Genomic DNA, 19,627 nt, shown 5'->3' on the forward strand with positions numbered 1-19,627 from the left:
GTGATCCAGCAAACCTGGAATGGATTTCATACCAGTTATTTGCTATTTGCTAACAAATGTTTTGAATCCTGGAACAGATCCATTCCAAGTTTGCTGTATCCTCTCTAGCCTTGGAAAGCTTTAATAAAGCAGGCTCAATATAAGCATAGAAAATAGTTCACAGTTAGTTAATCTGAAGCAATGGAATGTGTTTATAACAATATTTATTTATTTATATCATATTGTATGAAGCTTAACCACCTGGGCGTTTCACTCATGTCTAGATTTCTGTACCAAAAGTGATCCACTGTTTTTCATGAAATTTTTGTTTTTAAATTGTAGACCTGTAACTTACAGAAATATGTCCGAGCAAGGGTCTAGTAGATATCATAATTATAAAAAACGTTTAAAACACACAATCATGTAAAAAAAAAAAAAATTACTTTTAATAAAATTAAATAAAAAACACAAAAATCAGCTTAAACAAGAATACATAAATAAATCAAAAATACTGAAAATGCAATATTTCGGTATACTGTATAGTAATTTATTTTTCTAAAACACCTCCCTAGTGTGGTAAATTTTAAAACAGAGTCCAACGTTACATACCTATATACAAAACCACCTAAATATATTTTGTATTATTTTGTATTGGATTGGATACAGGAATCCTATACAAAATATTTGAATTTCCCACTACGACCCCCATCAACGGGCGCATGCAAGGACATCATCAGGAATCACCAAGGGACGCATACGCGAACGCCGGGTATTCTAATTCTTTCCGAACTTCCGTACTTCCATGTAAAAAGTGTTACATTTTTGGCATGGAAATGTATTTTAGATTGTAGGCTATAATTCACCGAATTACTCAATAATTACTTATAATTCACCTAATTACCGCATAACTCACCGTAATATGTCCAAAATTTTATAAATGTAATAATAATTTTTTTTTATATAAAACATAAAAAAAAATCTTTAAAAAAAAAAACTTTAAAAAAAATAGTGTATAATGTAATTGATTTGTACAGTAGCTTATATAATATATATATAATACAATTAAATATATATTATATAAAGATTTCTTTGTATTGGAGCTCAATACAAAGTTATTTGAATTTCCTGCCCCGCTTCCTGCACTGACGCATGCAGCGACGTCACCGGGAAACCTCGGAGATCGTCACTGCACCCGCCGGGAGAAGACAGAAGAGGACAGACGTGTCCGGAGGAGCTGCGGGGGCCGGGTAAGTATATTCTTTTAATTGTATTCCGATTGTCATACAATGTATGACAATCGGATTGCAATATAATGTTTGTTTACCCACCTGAGAAAAGTTCGGGTTTAACACTTTTTGCAAGTGTTTTTACCCCGAACCAAGGTCGGGTTTAACGGCCAGGTGGTTAAAAGAATAACTACAGTCATTTATGTAATTAAACTACAATCATTTATGTAATTAGTTTAAAACAGCTTGCAACTCTGCTGGAAGTTTTCAGCACAGACCTCTCAAAAGACTGATATTTTATAGTAAAGTCAAACTAAATCTACAGAGTATCTATGCCGAATTGTTTATAATGGGCCTGATATAATAAAGCTCTCCAAGGCTGGAGAGGATACACTTTCATCAGTCATTTGCTATCTGTTAGCAAATGTTGTCAAACCTGGACCAGATCTATTCCAGGTTTGCTGGATCACCCAGATTCACCGATAAAAAATGTATCCTCTCCAGCCTTGGAGAGCTTTAATAAAAATAAGGTCAATGCCCCTGATTCATCAAGCAAAATCGGATTATCGCTCGCGCATTCGTATTAGCGATCCGGGATCGTACGCGGTCGCGCTATTCAGCAACTGAAAAAGCTCGCACACGGAGCCGGAGTCCGGACCGCGGTAATCCGCTATCGATGGCCGCGCTTACGTTCGCGCTTCCAGCGAGCGCGGATTTCATTGATGAATCAGGGGCAATGTGTAATTAGACTCCCTGGGGGTTTATTTAGGTTAGTAATTTTGAGTGTTAAGGCGGTACATTGTTTTAAATTTCCCACCCAGTCACGGCCCCCCCAGCGCACTGCCCCCACACGGTCACACATCCTATTTATCATGCCCGGGACGTGAGGCCAGGGGACACAGATGCCAGGCAGTCATTGCCATACAATGCCGCGGTCTCGTAGGGACCATGTAAGTGCTTTACAATGCTACCTCGAGGGTCACCACTTTTGGTACTAAATATGAACCCTGAGCAACACTCAGGAATAACGCCAGGGAGGTTAATCATTGCATACTTGCACATTTTGGCAGACTTGTTCCTTGTGTATCCTCCCTCGGTGATATTAGTGTCTATCTACCACCACTGTCACCTTCTCTTGTTTTTATATCCATCTAGCAACTTGTCCTCACAGCCCTTGAGTGGCCACTGATACCAGAAACAATGTACACAAAGAAATAAAAAAAATACAAGTGAATTCTATTCTAGTAAAAACTTGTACGGGCTATAAAAAGTTTTATTATTTTTAGGCACCTATCCTAATAAAGCCTTGTCTGGATTCCTGGGATCCCCATTCCATCAATCCAGCACCTGTATCTACTGTTCTGCCCTCCTCTCACATTCAAGAACCTGGTCATTTTACCCCTATACTTTTAGATATCCTATCTCACAAGGGGGTCTATTTATGAAGCAGTGAATCGGACATTCAGCAAAACATTCCCTGGTGAAGAATCTTCCAGGTCCAAGTGTTTCAATGGCAGTAACTGGATCTCCATCAAGGAATGTTTCAGTTGTTGTCAGATTCACTGAAACTTTGTAAATAGACCTCAATACTCAAGAATATTGTATTCAATCATAAAAATGTAATTGTTGCTTCCATTACTAAATAGATAGGTGACAAACAAGCGAAGAAAAAATGAAACAGTAATTAGTTGTATTTTTCTTTAAAGTATCTAAACTAAACACATAATCCAACAATCAGACCTTATATTGAAAATCAAATTGAGTTGATGGTCTGTGGGTTATGATCCACAATTATGATCTAACTCAGTCACAAGAGGACCTCTAAAAACTTCGAGGGAAAAGTCAAACTTTTTTTTATAGTTTACATTAAAATCACTAGGTTTATTCAAAGCCATCCAGTCTTTCAAATCATTAGCTTCCCAGCTGTCTCCTGACTCAAGATTTTAAAACACTGGATATAATTTATTAAGAAAAGGCTGGAGAAAAGATTATCTGCCATGTGCCATGCTTCCAGTGGAGATTAAAAAAAAGAACACAGAAACTAATTGGTTGCTATGGGGAACACACAAAACACTCGTTTTTGTTCAGATTTCCATGTCATAAAATACTTGTCTGCTTTGAATAAATATTTCATGGAGAGTTTTCAACACATCCATCTTATATCATATTTGGAAACAGAGGAGCTTTGTGTCCAAAAAACTCTTTCAGTGTCATGTCCAACTGATGGACATTTTACATACAGACTAGGTTTGTCCTCTTATGCATTAATTCAAAAAGTCACAGATTTATAATATTATAATTTGTATCCATGCCTCTCGTCATGTAAATGTGAATATAGTTTTCTGGCGTTAGCAGTTTCTTGGAATGCAAAGGACAATTTGATTATCTGATTACAACAGATCCATTAATACATGTGTGACAGCTTGGCACTGAGAAGTGTACAGTCCTAAAATGTTGCATACTTTATTTTATATGACTTCATTGTTCTTCTATCCCCTTAAGTTTATATGATCTGTGGGTGTGTATTCAGTGAAATGGAAGCCAGGGAAGAAAGTGTTTGTTATTTCCCTATTGTTTTGTAAATGGATCAGTGTTCTTGATACCACAATCATTGTCTCAGTATGATCCTCACTTTTCAGACTATCACTGGTAATTTGTTATGTAGAACAGCACTGTCCTTGACTTCTAGGCCACATGAAATTAATTTTATCCAAGTGAATGGGATTGAATACAAGCCTAATTGCAGCACAAAGTAAAGTATCTATGATATATAGAATCATACCATTAATCTCACAGCTATATCAATATTGTCAATTTAATCTTGTTGTGGAAGCCCACAGACGTCTTTAACTGGTGTGACCTGAAGTTATACATGGAGGATTTCACTTGTTTTGTATATCTGGAATACACAAGGAAGGCTATATTTTCATCACACTTTATGTGATGCTACAGTTGTCTTTTTTGGTTTTGCAGATAATGATAAATATATGGGTGTCTCCTATATCACTGTATTGATTGCACTTCTCAAAATAGCAAGAAATGAAAAATTATATCATGTATAGAATTATCATCACTAAGCCTACAGGCTCTCCATATGCCACAATTGATATCAATGACTATTATAAGTCTGACAAAGCACCCTAAATGTTAGGAGCATATGTCTAATGGCTAAGGTTTAAACTCCTAAGCCCTCTTTCAAGGCTGGGCAGACTGATAAACAATGCTGGGGGACCACTGTACACATTTCACCCAAGACAAGCGCAGGAATTCCTCTTGGATGACAACCATTTAGCCTGTAGCTTTGGATTCAAGCAGTCACTATTTAGTATAACTTGGATAATTATCCATTACTGCATAAAAGACAATATGTACCAGCCTTACAATACTCCAATCTCTTTATGCAAATTAAGAAGAGACACATTTTTAAAAAATATCCCAGCAAATTTTGGATACATTATGACAAATTTGCTAACTAGGAGTAACAATGCACAACCTCTTGCTGGCGCTAAATAGTTTAGCATCTGTCACCAACCTTAAGCACAGTAAGCTGTTATGACACACAATTGGTGGTTTTGGCACCTTGTATTTATTTGCTAGTAAAAAAAAACACTTACCCAGCTCACACCTCTGTAAGTGCAAGTGTCTTTTTTCATTTTCAGTCCAATGTATGGTTGGTGGGGTTTTGCTTGGATCCTACACTGCCAAAAGAGGTGGATACTTATTATAGTTATCCATTATGCCAAACTATTTAATCACATTTATATTGTAGTGAACTCTTATCCACCAAAAAGAAGTTTTGAGTTAAAATCAGGCCCCTGTACCCTTTTCCTGTTAGTGGTCTGAAATGTGTGTCAAACTAATTACTAATTATACAGACTACTAAGTAAACAGACTGTTTTTAAAATGCCCTTCTCCCTGCCATAGGATTTGTCCAGCAGAAAGGGAAGGTATGCTTTTAACAGATGGTTGGGTCTAACCACCAAGTAGCCACACATTTTTGTGACTTGATGAAGGACCTCCTGGAAGCTAAGGTGTTTCTGATACATAAGTTGCTGCACTAGTAAGTTAAGGGCATGTGCGAAACAAGTAGATGCCCATGTATACATGTTTCCTGGACAAGGATTGCCAACAGGTCTGTTCCATTGTTCTCAGGAGCTGACTTGCAGTTTCTAATGAACAGATGGGGGCCGATGAGGCCCCTGTAGGTAGCGAGTATACTACAGTAGAAAAGGTCAGTACTGAAAAGTAGATATATTTGGTATTTGTCTGTGGTTTTTCTTTAGCCCCCTAGTATAAGGTTTTAGTTGATTAGCATTCCAATGCCTTGATCTTCTGTTTTTTTGCTATTTTGTACTTTCCATTATAATGATTTTACTATCATTCATAAAATGCCAGAGGGAAAAACTATTACCATGGGGACACTTGCAGCTTCAAAGGCGACAAAGCAAATTTGAAACAAGGCAATGTGAAAATGGATATATGACAATTTATTTCTGAATAAAAAAGGAATAACTGTTAGATTAAAACATATTATATGCATATTACATAGTATTATGATTGTATAGAAGATTCATCACTATTAGATTTGAGCAATTTACATGGTTTTTGTGATTCATGGTTCATTCTTGTGTCATTTGATTCATATCATTTGAGTATTATTTATTACTGATTTATTATAAACTTTGTGATATTCACATGTAACACTTATGATACTTTTGAGTGCCACAGGAAATTCCCTTATAGGTTTTATGGGTAGAAGTTGTTTAGACAATTTGATACAGTAACCGCAATTGCTAGTGGAAATTGTTTTTGTTTAGCACTTCAAATTTCATTTTTACATATTGTAACACTGAGTAAGTATTGCCTGTGTATTGTATGCAATTGTCCATTTGGGTCTCATGTATTGCACACAATTGCCCATCTGGGACAAATTGACAGGATATACTTTTTTCCTTCATATTTGAAGTCACAGCTGTTTAGAGGTTCATATTACCGGTCCCTGTAGGTCTGTGAATATCAAAGGATATGCCTTTTATTGTTATGTTTTGTCATAGCACACTACATTTGCCACTATGATATCTTTATTAAATATGCCTTATTATCCCTAAAACACATTTTACAAACAGGTAATTTTCCCAGTGTTGCTTTTAAACCTTCAAATATATTCTATTTTATTTTCTAACCAATATTTAACGAAAATCTTCACTGTTTTATTTAATACTATTTAATTATTTCTGAATGTATTTTTGACATATAGGGCTATATTTACAGAGCAGGCAATCTGACATTCTCCCAAATATTACCTGGTGGGAATCAATTATAGCCATTAAAACACGTGGACACTGGAAGTAGCCAGTGTTTTATTATTAAATAATAATAATGGTATCAACTATGATAGGTACCCCATTGGGTATATCAACTTATACTATTTATACTTGAGGATACTACAATCATGCACATAGAGAAAAAAAATAAACAATTTAATTCCAAGGTTTACAAGGCATGTAGCTGAAAAACTAAGCAAGCTGACATAAAATAAAGTTCCACGATGTCTAAATAATTTTAAAAATGTAATGTCATGCATCAATTCATAAATTTGCTTAAATCAGACCCAACCTGTTACTTATAGATAATCCTTAATGCTTAGAGTAAAGGACAGGAGATTGAGAATAAAAGTTAGCCACACCAAACCCTGAGACAGAAATGGGAATGAGTGTTGGCAATGCTCTAATGCCGGGTCAAAATACATGAGGATAATAAACTGTCCAGTCTTCATCTGTAAACACAGCTCAGCTGTAAACACAGTCTAAGAAACTGGAGGCATGCTTTATACATGGAAATACGCACCTTTTTAATAACATGGCAAAACTCACTGTTGCCTAGGAACCTGTTGCAAGCAGTCATTTTTTATCTATAGTTTATGTTATAGTCTAACAACACCTACGGGTTATTATATAAAGGGCTGAGTTTCTTCACTGACAACATGGAGTACTGTACACAGTCACCCACGAATAATTGTATTTCCAGTATACAGTAAAGTTTGCTACACTGTCAAGCAACCTGTGCCATCCTGCATTGTTCTTGGCTTTTGCCACCATAGTGCATGCATTAAAGTTGGGTAAATAATATGCTCTGTAAATCATATATGTTCAGTACACTTAGATGCAAAATGCTGGTAGACGAATGTGACAGTTTGCTTTACAGGTATTGTCTTCTTGTACTAACACATGATGGGCAAACATAATTTTTTTTTTGCCCCACAGTCCAAATGTGTGTTATGTAGCAATAATGTCTGATCTTCTCAATGTTACATTAAAGCCCAGCACAGATGTCAGATTTCTGCCGCTGGAGAATAATTGAGAATTGTACACACATTGCTGTTCTGCTTTATGAAGAGGGTATGGGGGAAGAACAAGCATGTGGCACCCTACTGCCCTTTCCTCCACAGGACGGATTGATGAACAATATTAAGGGTCAGCTGAACACACACTACATTTTCAGCCAAGATGACTGCTCATCACTGTTGACATCATATGTAGCTTTAGGTTAGCCACTCGATGAATAGGCAAAGGCAAAGTACAATTGACCTAGAGAGACAGGAAGTAAAAAATCATTACTTAATGACAGGGTATTATGCCTTCAACAGTACGTTCACTATCCATGTTAAAACATATTGATAAAAAAAGTCATATAACAATTTAAATATTATAAGCAATACACTGATCCACTACAGCAAACAAAATCATCCTGAAATGAAATAGACAATAAATTGTTCAGCAGATGATGTTTACACCATCTTACAAACACACAAATTATCATTACAAATCTTTTAATAATGTATATCAAGGCAATACTGAACTGATATGATTACTTGTCCTGTCCCAACTTTTTAACAGATTCATTTACTTAAAACTAGTAAATTACATGTGTTTGGCTCACACCATCAAATCTACATAAATATAACTTGTACATATAGAAAAATGGGAATTCCCATTACTGACTTGCTTTTAAGGGTACAACTGTAAACTAAAATAGATAATAAAGGCGTTGTGATTCTTTTTAGTTGCCGACTTACAAGAATTTAAAAATCAATTTAAAATAAGTTTTAAAAAGCAGCCTGTGGCTACATTAAAGCTATATAAGTCTGTTAGCTTTGTAAAAAAAATTAGGAAAAAACAAGGAAGGAGAGCTTGGTGAATATCCAATCTTCTAATATATCATCTCTAGGATATAGATCACCCTAATAAAAAAATAATATTCTACCACTCTTGAACTTGCACTGTATTCTGGGTATAATGCCACTGGGATTAGTCTGGAGACATGGTTTGATGATATATTAATATTTTCTCCTGAATAAATTCTGCTATCTTCACAGTATAGATTGCTTAAAATATTTTAAGAATGTGTTTTTAAAGATTGCATTATTCATTTTTTATTTAGTTGAATAGTAAACTGTTTAATTGCTAATATACATTGTCCTGTACCATGTTTATATGAACCATAAAGAAAAGCACATAATTTATTTGGTTCAGTGTTGCCCTGAATTGTGCTGATGTCCCTTTTGTCACAGCTTTTTAGTGGAAGTATCTATACCAGGAAAATCTCTAACCTTAGGAATACAGAAGAACAGCCAAGATGAATGGAAGTCATTGTTGTAACTGTCTGCAGGGTGTCTAAACCAGGGAGGTGGGGAGAACTGATGTAGACCAGGGAACTCAGCTCACTGAAAGCAAAACAAAAGCACAGGTGCAGAATTTATTGAACTGCTGCAGGTGCAGGCCTTTATACTATATACAGTATTTACAAAAGGAAAAACACATCTTCAGGCTCTTTTTTCCACTCGTCTTTAACATCAGATGGATGAATAGTCCCAGCTTGCAAAAGCTATTGCCCCGGCTCGTTGACTTCTTTGGCACTGAGACGTCTGTCCCGTATCATTTGACATGGTGGTCCCATTTTCCTGTTCTCTACAAGTAAACAGGAACTTAAAAAAAAATACCCTTACATTCTGGTCAGGTGCTTTCTGTCATAAAAACAAAAAGAGTAAAGTTAAACTGTGTAAAAAAATGTGAGAGGATTGTAACAAATAATACCTACATTTTACAATACACTTATCACGCTCTGCAAAAAGTATTCTCTGCTGAAGACATAACATTTAAACAAGTAGATAAAGCTTATAACCAAAAACATGCCAGTCTGTCTGTATATAAAAGTTTACCTCTAGGACATACAGCAATAAGTTAAAAGGATGAAAACAGTGTTTGAAGTTAGGTTGGTTTATCAGATCTGGAAAATATCATATGCATATTAAAGTGCACCTTTTTTTTAGTTTTCTTATATAGGTAAAGATGGCAACCAATAACCTTATTTTGATTGTTATTATTAGGAATTTGGTTTGAAAAAAATTGCTGAACCACGCACCAACCAAAGCAAATGTTCACAGCAAACCCCAATAAATAAAAAAGAGTTAAAAAAGTAAATAAAATCACCCACACTTTAAAAAAACACTTTCTTGAAATAAAAACAAAACATATTTATGATACTGATTTCAAAATAAACTTTATTAATATCCCCATATATTATTTCATCATCAATCATACTACTGATTAGTGTTAGTTAGTGACTAGTGATACCAATATATCTCCATCATTATTAGCATTATTTGGCAATGCCTACCTGTTGCATTACCACTACCAAATCATATCACACATGATTCCCAGCAATGCAGGGAATATTGGTGATGTCAGTGACTATATTTAGTTATTATCATCACCTGTAATTCCCTACACTATCATTGGCTGTAACCAGCTAAAATGATTCTTCACTATACTCCAGTCATTGACCACAAATATATGTACATGTATGCTAGATATTTTGGTATATTGTATCAGAAATGATCAGCATATGCAGCATATGCATGAATACAACACATCACAATGGTTCAGATTTAATAAAAGGTGTCCAAGATTGGAGAAGATAGACTATCATAGGTGAACTTGAGTGATCCAGCAAACCTGGAATGGATCTAGTCCATGATTAATAAAATTTGCCAACTAATAGTAAATTATTTTTAACACATACATACCAGGTTTTTTGGATCACCCAGGTTCTCCAATGATAGCCTATCTTCTCCGGTTTTAGAGAGTTTTATGATTCTGGCCCAATTTGTTAAGGAGTGTTGGTTTAAGGCAGTCTATATATTTTGAATAAAATGAATCCTCCATTTACTTAAAAGGTCCACTCATACTGGCCAGGCGTCCTTCCCCTCTCAAATTTATTACACAGATTTGAAAAATGACTAAATTCAAAATATAATAACCATACACCTGGATACAAAACAAAGGGATTTTGTATGATCAGCTCTGCAGCATAATTAAATACAAATCTTTACTTCCTGTGCCATTCTTAGGGCAGCACGGTGGCTCAGGGGTTAGCAGCACTAGGTTCCATGTTCGATTCCCAGCCAGGACATTATCTGCATGGAGTTTGCAGGTTGTCTGCGTGGGTTTCCTCCGAGTACTCTGGTTTCCATGCAGTGAGGTTAATTGGCTTCCCCCTAAAAGTTGACCTTAGGCTACATTAATGACTTATGACTATGGTAGGGACATTAGATTGTGAGCTCCTTTGAGGGACAGATAGTGACATGACTATGGACTTTGTACAGCGCTGCATAATATGATGGTGCTATATAAATACTGTGTAATAATAAATTCTTAAGATATTCCATTTTCCTGCCTGTAGACTGAAATAGGACTTCAAAATAGACAAAGTAAAGGTAAATAAATTATTGTCCTTCAGATGAGAACATACAATACATTTTTTGCATATATATAAATATATACATATATATAATTTGAAGTTAAGGTACACTTTAAAGTGACCCTTTGACACGGTGCCTCCATTACAGTTTGAATTTTCTAGTAACAAGGGGTACTATATGCTGTTACATCAATTATAAAGTTGACCCTGCTGACAGAGGATTCGGAGGAAGAACTTGTTGTCAGCTTTTCAAAGGCAATTAAAAACGTTTTTTTTTAAACTTTGGTTAAAAGTTGTTTTTCACCTCCCATCTCAACTGTTTAGCATTCAGCAAAGGAGGTAAAATCAGAACATTAGAATAACCATATTACAGAAAAAAAAAAGAACTAAACCCAATGTTATTCAATGCAAAACGTCATATAAGGTTCATTTAACAGGAATTTCCTTGCTAACATATTTTAATGAAAATGGTTATCATTGCATTTTTCACACTTCGGAAACAAGCTCTATGAAAAACATTTTTACAAACTTTACAGCGTGAACTGAAAATATTTATATACATCCTGCTGTACAATGGCTATACCGATAGTACACACTAAAATGAATTGCTGACTGTTCAGTCACACTCTCTGGGCCTCCGTTGTAGCATACATATGTCCAAACAACCAGCAATACAATTGATGACCTGTCATACTGTAAAATGTAACTTGCTGAAACTTAGTTTGTGTTAAACTGCACTTCCTCTTACATCCCGCTTCGACTATATAAATTACAGATCAAAATCTACTGCTTTAATTTACATTCCTATTAATATTATTTCTATGGAAACACAACAGGTCCAGTTTAAGAGGAATTTGTTTAACAGAAGCTACAAGATGGCATGGTATATCTTTCTGAAACTGTTACATCCATACTAGCTGAATGTGACAGAAATGTGGGTCCTATGCTCTGTCCAATAAACAGCAACGTGAAGTAAGGTATGTCAAGGGATTTCTGGCTGAGCCTGTTTACATTTGCACAATTACACTTAAAAAATTTGTAACAATACAAATCCCTCATGCACATAGGCACTGTACTTGTGCAATCTCAATCTGTTTATCTGTTATGTCTAGGAAATAGCTCTAGAGGTATTATGGTTAGACAGGGCATTCAAAGTTAAACCACCACTTTACACTTTTTGTAAATAATGTCTCTCTACTGTAGATAAAACAGAAGCCTTATTTAAGTCACCTCCAAGCCCATAAACACATATTTCACAGTGCTATTTATAACAAATCACTTTATAGTGAATTTAAAAAGTCATCGCTTACATTATGTATGCTATTTAAAGAGAAGCAAGTGTGTATGCAAGTATGGATCTGTTTTAAATCCTTTTATTTGAATATATGAGGAGCATAGAAATATTATGATTTTCTTTAGTTCTTTATTATACAATCAGCTATAGGCTCATCATTATAAAATAATATAGTATTAGGTATTCACTTAATACGTATTAATACCATTTTATGCACAAGGAAACATCAATTGCTTCACTTTCTAAACGCATGATGTTGAATTCTAGTCAGAGGGACCTACTATCTTCAGGCACACTGCATATATTGCCCAGAAAAGAGGCACACAATAGACATTGTTCAATTAAAACCTACTTTAACCTACACATCCTAAAGCACCTGCCATTAAAACACATTTAAACATTGGAAGCAGCAGCATGTATCTGCTCGTACCTTGAATCAGTCATTCTCATGAAATGTAAGGTTCCTCCAGAGGTTCTTTAAAGATATTGTCTATCCCATTTAATAGTGGTATCATAGTTTGTGTCACTTGGCCGAGTCAGCAGGACAATACCAATACCCTTGCTTTGTTATCTGTAAGAATGGTATTCTGACCACTATTTACCAGTGTAAGGTATATTTTTTTTAATTGATTTTAGGTTTTAGGTTTCTCATGATGAAACCTCATGGGGTAATCTTGCAATGTGAAACAAGAATTGTATGGTACCTGAATTGCACATTTAAATATATCTTACTTCACAAAGAAAAACAAGCAAGATGTATTAGAGGTATGTAAGGGGGGGGGGGGGGGGCATATTTGCCCAGATATGAGGTTTAATTTTTCAATATTCCAAAAAAATACCAAAAAATGAGAATAATAATTTTGGCTACACAAACTTGTGTCAGGAAGAGGGAAAAAAGTGCTAAAAAGTAGGTACCCACAGCTGCTATTGGTAGCCTCTCCAAAATTTGTCCTAGCGGAGTCTTGGGCTATTCTGCAGCCAGTCTTAATGATATGATGGGCAACTTCACTGGCCAAAGGAATATAGAAGAGGAAGAAAGGAGCAGGCAAATTTTGGTACAATCAGTAACTGGCAAAGTTTTGCCTTCTCAGCCAGACACAGTCAGAGATTCAGCTATAACGGAAGGGACTGGGAGGCTGCTTCCAGTTAGTTCAAGCATCTCTAGGTACTCTCACCTCATACAGCCAGCAGTGTTACCCCTGTCAACAGTGGCTGAGTATATATATATATGTATATATATATATATTTTTAGTAATAATCTTTAATCAGTAATATGGGAGAAAACAGGGGTAATGTTACCTTGTATGAACTAAATAAAAATCCACAACTCAATAAATAAACTGCAAGTTATGGGAAAGAGGTAGTGTAATTCATGAGTTTACTAGGACATTGTTAATCTGGAAATTTCCAGCAAAACATTTAAGTTAACAGTTAACATGGTTAATGATTAATATTTTGGCCTTGTGAAAATAAAGTACTTTTTCTTTATATTGTACTTAGATGCTAGCAGAAAAAAGGAACTGAACTTTCATGAGCCATATACAGTAAACTATGTACATAAATTAAATGAATTGCCTGTAACTAATTAATGTAAGTAGCTAAACCTCCTGCACAGCCTAGAAGGTTAAAAAAACTAATCTGAGACCAGGTTTACACTGAATAAATAAAAACACATTTTTGTTTTCCATGGACTGTACAGTCATTTTGTATGATATGCCAAAAGTGCAAAAGCATGAATCCTTTTTTTTGGAAAAAAAGAAGTAGAGCTCACTGATAAAAAAAATTTGAACTGAAAATATAAAATGCACTAACAGGAGATGATAGCAAGATAGACTGCCAATATATTGTCTTTACTTCCCCTATAAAGGGGAGGGGGATATAGATGACATAAAAGGTGTATTTGGAGAGAATATGTGTTGCAAAGTTACTTGCACAAGGCTCAGAAGATCCATTGGCAGTCAGCATGTCTATCTATATACAATATTACCATCAACAATACATATTACATTTTAAGAATGCGTGCAGGTGACTTCCTATTTGGGAGATTTGAGCGTCAGATGTCAGGCTGAAAAGGAATTGAATAAAGATATCCACACTTTCTGTCTATCTGAATAGGTAATGTGTCAGGCAGAACCAAAAATTCCACCAAAAGGTACAAAAGCAACATTTAAAATTTGAAAGAAAGACCTCTGTGGACACAGACCTTTAAAAACCTGGAAGAAGTTTGTTTGAATTTTTCCACACAACAAATTAATTTTTTGTCTGTAATTAGTATCACTAGTATTATACAATACAGTGTACTGAAGTCAGTGTACTGATTTTTGCTTAATGTAGTGTTAAACTGAAAAAAGTCTCAAACTGAACCATAAAAGAGGAGTTTGTATGGACACAGTCAAAAGGAAGATATGCAGAGTACTTACTGAAAATAAATGGGCACTACATAAGTTCCAGAATCTAATACAATAGGTACCATGCAGTGGCCAGGCAGGCATGAATACAGAGAATTTGGCTCAACATAGACAATATGAGATTTGTACCATGCAGTCAGTTTCCATGCGGACATGATAACATATAGCCACAATTACACCCAGAATACATAGTGTATGCAGATATGATAATGTATACCCAGAATATTTACCCAGCATACAGAACAAGAGAATTAGTACCATTCAGTTAGTGTTGATGCAGACATTTACAGAGAATTATATCCAACACACATAACAAAAGAAGTTATACTTCAAAACTATTGAAAAGTAAAATTTTGTAGAATACTTCCATACAGGAAAAAAAACAACAGATACTGATAATTATACTCAACTACAGAACAACATGAGTGATACAGTAAATATATACATAATAAAACAGCTACTGAGTGCTATGCTTGGAATACAGGACGAGAAAAACATATATACAGCTTCCATCCAATTGGTAATGCTGCAGTATGCCAGCATAGGGGATCCTTGCCTTGGGGAAATGACACTGGGAAACTATAACATAGCATGTAATTCATACAGTGTAAAGACAAAACTGTGAGTACCTTAAATATCTTATTTATTGTTGTAAAAGTATCTATATTACCAAAAGTACAGCAAATCTTTACTTCTGACATTTTAGTTACCTTTGAGGCGGCAGGTGACTGAAAGGTAAGAGGAAAGGATCCTTCTGTGGGTTATGATAAATAGGATAGACAATATTTACAGATCATGTACTATTCAGAAAACTTAGGAAAATATTTTTTCAGGCTAGAAAATGAATTAGGTTATGCAAGTCTAATCCTTGGCAGGCTCATTATCTGATTTAACAGCAACGGAAACCATCCTTTTGATATTATAATTGCCTTGTGCATTGTGCATGTCATGGCAGTGACTGGGAATAGCCAAGTGTATGCTGACAAAAGATTCACTTATATTGACTGGTGAAGCTGGTGAGTGAAATAACTAAAAAATATAAAAACATTATTACAGGACTGTGTAATTTTTTTTGTATAAGGTACTGAGAAGCAAAGGTCCCGAACGGAAAAGTTGAATGGAAGGCAGAGGTAGAGATTGCAAAGGGCAATTAGGTAGGGAGTGACTGAGCATGTGTTGGCACCTCCTGAACCTATATACACACACAGACCAATCATAACATTTTTTAGAGAAGGGATTTTACTTATTCCCAACCCTGAAAACCCCATGTCATGGAAGAGCTGCTACCAGTACTAACTCATGGTTCATATTTTACCTGTATATAAAAAAATACTTTTGAAGCTCAACTTCAATATCCCATCCACTACCATCTCCCAAAACTTTTACTCCACTTTTTAATAATTTGTTTTACTTCTTATTTTAAAAAAAAGTACATAGTACCTTTGATATAAACCAGACCATTTCCCAATGTTTGCCACTGGATTTTCAATGCTCGGCAATATGATTGATGTGGATTTACTTTTGTGGGTAGAAATTGTACAAAAAAATCAGTGTCTTTTTTATTTTACTTTAAAAAATTTCTAGATAGTAGAAATGGCAAAGGAATGACTAACTGGGATCCTCCTCATAAAAGGTGGCTTCCATATTCCATATAAGGTTCGCCCCCTCCCTCCCCCATACCAGGTTCCTATGCCCTCAAAGGCTGAAAAGGATACACTTAAATCAGTGAACCTGGGTGATCCAGCAAACCTTGAATGGATTTCTTTAAAGTTATTTGCTAGCAAATGTTTTTAATCCTGGACCAGATTCACTCCAAGTTTGCTGGATCAAACAGCTTCACTGATGAAAGTATAACCTTTCCATCCTTAGAAATCTTTAATAAATGAGATCTTAAGCCTGGAAATGATTCTCCTTAGAATAGTGGAACCCACACATAATCTTTTTGTGGCTGTTATGAAAGCATAGTATCTCTCTAAAAAGAGGTAAGAATTTGTGTTACCTTTCATTGCTAATCAAAATTAGCAATGACATATAACATATATTTTAGGACAAATCCAAAGGTTAGCTGTGATTATTTTTAAGAACATTGCCTACCTCATTTGTGGGAAAGATCTGGCTCAGTATAACTAACGTGATCCAAGTTTTTACTAAATACACCAAAAGAACACAAGCTGTATATTTTCACACTGCACAATGAAGGAAGCTGAAGCCCAATGTAACTGAACCAACTTTCTCTTTCTGAGATTTAAACCCATACCTTACTCATAAGGAACAAAATAAAACTCCTAAACTGGCCTCATCTTTCAGTGTTTGAACTAAAAACATTCATAGGGTAATCTGTCCACCAGATCCTAGTGTTGGAGAAGATTTAGACAAATACCCCAGGTGAATAGTTTGCCTCATTAAACGTCTGGCTAAAAAAGAAATTGTTTACGCAATTGGAAAACTTTGTAATACTACAAATAATTCTTGGAAAACAATTCATTGTGGGTCATTTCAGTTTTGTGTGTGTGTGTTTTTTAACTGAACTGTGTTAATTTTAAGAATTACATTAGCATTCTGTGATCATTTTAGAAAGTTTATTATTTTCTAGTTAATATTGCATTTGTTGTTGTTTCTACAGCCTAACATTATTCCAAGTATCTGAAGACTTTAAAGTAATTGTTAGGATGTACTACCAGCAAATTAAAATGATGAATCTGGCGCAGTCTGTTACTAATATTACCACTTTATTTATTTGCCCCTGCAGTTTTATTATCTGTTATTCAAGACACTAGATCCATGCACAGCTCAGTGTACATTTTCGAAAGATTGCAAACAGGCAGGCAGGTAAGTAACAACACCTGTCTTTTCTGCCGTTATTAACTGAACCCACCTGCTTCCTTTAAATGATGTGAAAGACCACTGGATTTTCCAGCATGAATAAAACCAAAGGGATTTTGAAGTGGCTGTGGCATATGAGTATTTTTTATTTTGCCCATATATAGTATATATTATACTTTGAAGCCTTGTACCACTTTTAATACATAATGCATTTTTAAAACCAGTGAACATTATTTCAGTTATATGTTTTGTTCTGGTATGAATACAAGCTTTGCATCGCATGTAATAGTAAAATTTTACATATTTAATGTTGGCATGGGAAACAGTAGACACAGACACAGACTATAGGTGGGCACTGCACTTTGCAATATTGTTTAGGTTTGATATGTGGTTTTGTAGCACTAAAATACTAATACTAATTTTATGAAATTCTTATCAAAGTCCCTAATTTAGCTGTGGATCTGTCAATTGTCATATTTAATGGTTGCCAAAGTATATGAATATATGGCAAGTATAGAAAATAAAAAATGGAGGAACGCGTCGGGGGCCAAGTGGATTGTGTTCCTCTCTCTAGACTTTCTTCACTTAAATTGTGGTGACATTAGTAATGCTCTGTCTAGTGCCCATTTAGGCGAATTCTTACAATACTAATTTTTGATTATGTAATATATTTTCCTTTCAAATCAGTAGAGATTGAACAAATTTGTCGAAAAGCCCCCCCCCCCCCCTTTCCCCCCTGTTAGTATACAGAGGACGGCTTTTTCATTTGTATATACATATTATATGTTTATATGTCTGCTGCCTGAAGCTAAAACCAGCTTTAACATATTTCATGACCTTATTAACCTCCACAATTAAGTTTTCACTTAAATTATCTGTTTCCATTATCAGGCCAACACTTAAGCTAGGTACACACTTGCAATAATTATCGTTAGAAAACGAACGACTAAGGATTATGTACAATTATTTTGAACGATCGTATTTTACACAATTCTGTACATGTTGTAACGATACGATCGGTCAAATATATTCCACAAATAGTGTACACACGCTAGATACGATCATTTGAACGATGCAGGGAGTGACATGTAAAGAAGAAAGTGTAATGCAGAAACATCAACCATCGCTGAACGACCTTACACACAATAGACAGTGAATGATTGTCGCTCAATCAGATCCGCCGGGAGGATTGTTCATTTCCAGTGACAATCCTCGTTCTTCGGCATCATTGGTCAGTCGTTGTGCACTTTTTTGTTAACGATTATTGGACGATCGGTCGCTAGTCATTTGTTTCCAACGATAGTTATTGCAAGTGTGTACGCAGCTTTACATTCAATGCCAAAATAGATCTCAAATATTTTAATGTGTCAAAAGTGTGGCAGCTACTTTGAACTTTTTCAAACTTCTTTTTGCCAATTTCAGACTGGGCCGAGCTCATGCCATTGTTGCTTTTGTAGACTGGGTGCAGACATCCACTGGATGTTTTTTTACTGCCTTATGGTGATCCTGCTCTCTGTTTTTGAATTACGATATACTGTATGGCACAAAGTTACTTGGTAGAATATTGTTGAGTTAGGGACCACACTTTTTAAAAGTGCCCTAACCATATAAGACCATATACTTGCAAATGTATGCAACCGAACCTCTGTTTTTTTAACCTGAGTAGCACTGGGTAGCATGAAAGTGGGCCATCAACTTTTGATATATACTGTATGCCACATGTCATGACAGTGTATTTGCAAGCAGAACCTGACTAGAACTGGGTAGCATGAAAATGTACCAGGGTCCTTTTTTATTGTTTTGTACACTACCCCACTCATTCTAGATTTGCTGGATCACCCAGGGTCTTACTTCTCCAGTCTTTGGGAATTTTAGTAAATCCGGCCCAATGTGTAGTTTAGTTTGGCAGCTGCACTTAACTCTGCAGGCCATAGGAGCTAAACTATATTGTTAATGCACAAGACAGAATATATGATAGCACATGTGACTGTCACGAACGACAGGGAGGGGAGGGTAACAGGAAGGTGTATAAACTACTAGGCCTCAAATACCTAGGGAAAAGGGAATGGTCACCCCTTGCAAAACCCTAATCCAGCCCTGACTCCTAACCATATGAGCATCCCCTGAAGGTAGGGATA

General features: G+C 35.5%; 1 long non-coding RNA gene across 1 annotated transcript in view; it reads right to left on the minus strand.

Annotated features, from left to right (window-relative positions):
• Positions 1 to 5,573: 5,573 nt before the first annotated feature.
• Positions 5,574 to 19,627, minus strand: part of LOC140326583 (uncharacterized) — a 23,070-nt gene continuing 9,016 nt past the window's right edge. Inside the window, exons 3-4 of the long non-coding RNA XR_011919899.1 lie at positions 8,815 to 9,228; positions 5,574 to 7,792 (exon numbers count right to left, since the gene is read on the minus strand). This is a non-coding gene — a long non-coding RNA (uncharacterized lncRNA). The remainder of the gene's footprint in view (positions 7,793 to 8,814; positions 9,229 to 19,627) is intronic.

This window comes from Pyxicephalus adspersus, chromosome 3 (genome assembly GCF_032062135.1).
Source record: "Pyxicephalus adspersus chromosome 3, UCB_Pads_2.0, whole genome shotgun sequence".
In the NCBI taxonomy this organism is placed as follows: Eukaryota; Metazoa; Chordata; class Amphibia; order Anura; family Pyxicephalidae; genus Pyxicephalus; species Pyxicephalus adspersus.